The sequence below is a fragment of the Sorex araneus genome, chromosome 1 (assembly GCF_027595985.1).
Source record: "Sorex araneus isolate mSorAra2 chromosome 1, mSorAra2.pri, whole genome shotgun sequence".
Classification (NCBI taxonomy): Eukaryota; Metazoa; Chordata; class Mammalia; order Eulipotyphla; family Soricidae; genus Sorex; species Sorex araneus.
In genome coordinates, this window is record NC_073302.1 from 128,363,280 (window position 1) to 128,368,741 (window position 5,462).

Sequence of the window (5,462 nt, forward strand, 5' to 3'; positions counted from 1 at the left end):
ATCTCTGTTTATTTTACTCAAAGTGAAATAGTTCACTGGAGAAACATTAGTAGATTAAGAGTTGTTGTCCCTGAACTGTAGGAGTTTAAGTATTCTATAATCTCCAAAATGAAGAATTCTTAAAATAGTAGTTTTCAATAAAAGATTAAACATTGTTTGATTTATTTTGTTTTCATAGATAATATTATAGTGAATATTCATGTGTTTATTATAGCTTTGTGTACTTTATATCATTTTCATAGGGTACACGTTACTCGAAAAATTTTGAACATTCATAGGCTCACATTTTCTATTATTGCTCTGAAGTTTACAACTAATCATATATGAGAGTACTCAGCTTACAATTTCATCATTTAGTCTTATAATGAAAAATTTTCTTCACTTGGTAGGTATTTCCCAATTAATTTACTTTATATGTCTTTGATGAATAATAACACCATTATACTTTTAAATATATTTTAAGTAGGATATGTACTAGTTTTGTGAGTAAACTCTTTTTTCTTTTGGGCTGATAGTGTTAATAATTTTTAAAAAAATTACAGAATTCCCTTTCTAAATTTTCCTTAATTATTTTTTAATTACTGGAATCCCTTTTTGTATGATTTAAGCCAAATATTATTCTATTTTTTCCTATTAGTTTTGTATTTGTTATTATAAGAAAACATTACCTAGTCCTAGGAATCTTAATTGCATTACCAGTTTATTCTGAATGAAATATTTGTCAATCTGAATGATGCAACTTATATATCTTATAATTCCCCACTTCTGCTTTTTTGAGAGTTACCTGATCTCCTGAGATTTTATTTCTTATGCTTAAAATGATTTAAACTGGTTTATTCTTTTTTTTTTTTTTTGCTTTTTGGGTCACACCTGGCGATGCATAGGGGTCACTCCTGGCTCTGCACTCAGGAATCACCCCTGGTGGTGCTCAGGGGACCATATGGGATGCTGGGAATTGAACCCGGGTCGGCTGTGTGCAAGGCAAACGCCCTACCCGCTGTGCTATCACTCCAGCCCCCTAACCTGGTTTATTCTTTATAATCTTATGGGTAAAACTGAGTTCATTCAAATAAAGGGACTGAATCATTAAACTTTCAATAATATTTAGCTTGTATCACTTGTCATCCCGTCGTTCATCGATTTTCTCAAGTGGGTGCCAGTAACGTGTACATCCATCTCTGTCACGTGCTAGTAGCCCAATGGCATCTGCTCCTTCCAGGCACATGAAGAGCTTCAAAACGTTCATTCAGGGTCTTGAAGAAGTCTGACCATCTTGTAGTTGGGCGGACATGTGGTCCCTGGAATCCAGTCGGTAACAGCTCTAGTCCAGTGGTCATCGCTAAATCGCATTACATGTCCAGCCAATCTGATTTTTGATGACTTGACAAACAAGAATCAGCATCCCTGATTCTCGATCGTCGGCCGAGGTCGGAACTCTGGATTCCTTCTCTCACTTGAGTGAAATGTGGTATTCCAAGCATAGCTCTTTCGATTCCTCTTTGGGAGACCCGAATAGCGTTCTCATCCTGTTATCGTAGGGCCCAGGTCTCTGAGGCATATGTTAGTGCAGGAAGAATGGTGGAGTTGAAAAGATGTGCCTGGAGCCGGAGGTTCTTCGTCCTTTTAACAACTTCTTTGATGCTCTTGAAGGTGTTCCATGCTGTTCTCTTCCTCCTGCGCAGTTCTGGCACCAAGTCATTCCTCATGTTGAGTTCTCGACCAAGGTATACATAGCTGCTGCATGCCAAGATGTTCATTCCATTGAGAGGAAATGGAACGTCAGGAACTAGTTTGCTTCTCATGAACATTGTCTTCTTGAGATTCATCTGTAGCCCGATCTTTCCACTTCCTTGTAAAATGGTGAGATCCTGGTGGTGAATCCATAATACGGCTCACGGAGGATCCTGATGTACTGAATTTGAACGCCCTATTTGGCTAGGGCTTCGATGACTGCTTCAGTCTCAATGGAATCAAAGGCTTTCTTTATTTTTAAAAAAATTATTTTACAGGTAAAATGCCTTTTATTAATAAATGTGGCTTAACTACGCCCATTGTGCTCAGCCTGTTTTCAAACTGATTCTGCAGCCTGGAATAAAACTGCACCACAGCTCAGCTGGTGTTGCAGGTACTGGCACAGAGATGTCACAACTCTTCCTGAAAGTTTTTCTGTAGCAATTTTTTGTGACTCGAGGTGAGTTGCTGTGGATTCCTCTGTACCACAGAGAGGTCCGACCTTGAGGAAGACCGGTGGCCCATGACTTCTGCTTGTATAGGATTAATGATGTCCTGGCTTGGTGACAACCTTGGGTGTAGTCAGTTTTTGGAAGGCCCGCTGGGTGTTCCATGTCAATCCTATAGGAGTCTGGATTGTTCTTTCAAATTGCTGATGGTGGGTGAACAGATAGGGAAGCTCCTGGACCTGATGAGCCGCGGCATGGATGTTTCGCTTCTCATTGATGATCACACTTGGCAAATGCTTGTCTTTCCTTGGAGGACCCTCAGGGTCTTTAATGAGAAACCGGCGTCTCTTCTTGGCACTGGGCATCAAGCCCACACCACCCCACTCACCCTAGCCAGGCAGAGTCAGATCCAGGTCCTTAGGTTTACTGGCCTCTGCTGCTTCCCTCTTTTCTTTCAAGAAATCTATGATGACATCATTGCCAGCAAAGGCTTCCTCGGTCATCTGCTTCTGAACCCTCTCTTCTTCATATTCATCTTCCATTTCCTCTACCATCATGGGGACTGTCAACGACTTCACGGAAGGAGATTTTGTGGTTAGGAGCTTCTGCAGATCAATCATCTGTTCCTTCCCTGTCTTCTTGGGGGCCTCAGGCTGCGTTCTTGGGCTCTTCTTCCTCTGCTGCCCTTCTGACACTGGTTGGGGAGGTCCAGATGCTCCTTGCTCTGCACAGCCCCTTCTTGGCTCAGCTTTTCTATCTCCTCCATAGTCTGAACTCTTTCTGGCCTCTGCAGCAACAAGGGCTCCTCTTCCTCTTCTTCGGCAGGTGCCTGCCTCTGCACTACTACAACTGTTTCCTCTGAACTCTCTTTTGGCTTCTTGGAACGCTGCTTTCCCTTGTTGAGTTTCTGAGACAGTGCCTTTAATTCAGACAGCACCTCCTGGCTGCTAGAATCTTTCGTTGCTTGGCTACCCACTGCTTCAGTGCCATTGCTGAGCTCAGCCTTTTGCCTGAGCAATCGCCTTTCCTCACATTCTTTATTTTTTATTTATTTTTTAAAAATTTTTGGGTCACATCCAACTATGCTCAGGGGTTAATCCTGGCTCATGCACTCAGGAATCACTTTTGGCGGTGCTCGGGGGACCATATGGGATGCTGGGAATCGAACCCGGGTAGGCCTTGTGCAAGGCAAACCCCTTACTGCTGTGCTATTGCTCCAGCCCCCCTTTCCTCACATTCTTGCAACATAATTTCTTCCACCTCCACTGGTCTTTCTTTTTCTTCCTCGCTCTCAGAAGCCTCCTGTGCCACAGGCTCGGAAATTTGTTCTGGGGCATTCTGGATGTCCTTCTCTTCTGTGTCACCTGGGCGTCTCTTGAGCATCCAGAGGTTTGGCCCAAGTCCATTCTTCTGTGCCTCATTCACTGCATTGGGAACTAGGAGATCCCCGGCTTCCTCCACATCACACTCCTCCTCCACCACCTCCTCCTCCTCCCCTTCAGAGGCTACATAGGCTACTTCTGTGTCAGTTCTTTGTTCTTGGCCAATTGTTCCTGCAGGGCCTGGCGACCCTCCAGGTCATATTTGGCCATTATTGCCTTTGACTTCACCCATTTCCCACTGTTCTAGTGCTTAAGACTCATTTGCTCCTTCATCCGGGCCTTTTCAGTTTTTTTCCAGTTCTTCCAGAGCTGCACCAGGATCGACCTTCTGCAGCCTCTAAAATTCTTTTAGGGTTGTCTTGGCTTTCTCTTTCTTCAGCAGTTTATGATACTTTTTGCTTTTGATTTTCTTCTCTCTTCGAGCCATGGCCTCATAGTACAACTGCAGGGCCCGGGCCCTCTGAAGCTCTGCTCGCCGCATCTTAACCTCTTCCAGGCTCCTGGCTTTCAAGGAGGCCTTTTCCTTGGGTGTCAGCAAAGGATTGGTCAATGGCTGCTTGTTCTTATGAAGGAGAGTAAATACTCCTTGCTCTAGGGGAGTTCTTGCCTTCCAGCCACTGAGCACATGTTCAGTTGGAGCAGAGCCTGATGGTTTGTTACCCAGGGGGAACACCAGCTGCTTTGCCTGCCGGTTCTTGAGGACAATGGGATCCCATCTGGACAGGACTTTTGAGGTTTAACTGAGTGCGACTTCTCTGTGGATCCGAGGAACCTCTTCTTTGCTAAGGGGTAACTCCACAGTCTTCTTCGCTTTGACTCGATTCAGTTGCTTTTTCACAGCGGCCAATGAGGATGAAGTTTTAATGGGCTCGAGCAGATCTGAAAGCACCAGCTTCTCTCTTGATCCTTTAGAATTTACATTGAACTCTGACACGTTTAGACTATCCTCAGATCTCTCAGCCAAATTCCACCTATTCTTTCAAGGGAACTGATTGCTTCCAGAAACTTCTGGTGCTTTCTTTCATCATCACTGTCCTCCTCATCTTCACTGGCACTCAATGGTTTGTCTTTTGTCAAGTCTTCTAGTTCTGGCTGTTGGCTTAAGGCCAGAAATCTCTGGGCAGCCCAGTTCCCCCTCATCTCAGTAGTCAGTCCTACACATGGGCCAGCAGCGGAAGCTGAAAGGCTCAAAGGCCTTCCTTAAATCAATGAACATTAGACAGAGAGGCAGACCACGGTGACGAATGACCTTGAGAATTTCCAAAGACAGGCGACTTTTTGTGACTTTCTCTCTCTCTGCATTGCTCACACACTCATGGAGGTGCTGAACCAGTCGATTGTATTCCTCGTCAATGTTGTCAACGACGGCATCTTCCCATTTTGCTTCAGTAGTGCCAAAGAGCTCCCAGTTGATGGTCATTCTGGGAGTTCTCTTCTTAAACTTTGCAGCCCTTTCTCCCCGCTTCGTGAAGTAGAATTTTGCATGAAGGAGACAGTGGTCTGGTCCGTTTGGAATTTTGGGACAACAGTGACATCAGTCAGGCAAAACTGTCAATTGAAATTGATGTGGTCAATTTCGTTGTGGAACTGTGCACCGGGAGACTCCCATGTCCAGTGTTTAGATTCGGGCTTCAGGAACTGTGAATTACCATGGATGGTCTTGGTCAACATGATGAACTCAGGCAGTATCTCACCCTGCTCATTCCATTCTAGGTCGTGGGTCTCGATGTGGATTTGGGTGAACTTCTAGGTCCTATCTTGGAGTTAAAAACACCGACAATGACCTTGTAGAAGGTGTAGTCTTCTTTATAGAACTATTCCAGCTCCATGTAGAACTTCTTAATTTCTTAATTGGATGCTTGTGCATAGACGATGAAGATAGAAACTTCTGGCAACGAGC

At 44.2% G+C, this 5,462-nt stretch overlaps 1 pseudogene; it reads right to left on the bottom strand.

Moving 5' to 3' along the window:
* Positions 1-2,142: 2,142 nt before the first annotated feature.
* LOC101540631 (U3 small nucleolar RNA-associated protein 14 homolog A-like) lies at positions 2,143-4,702 on the bottom strand (annotated as a pseudogene).
* Positions 4,703-5,462: the final 760 nt, after the last annotated feature.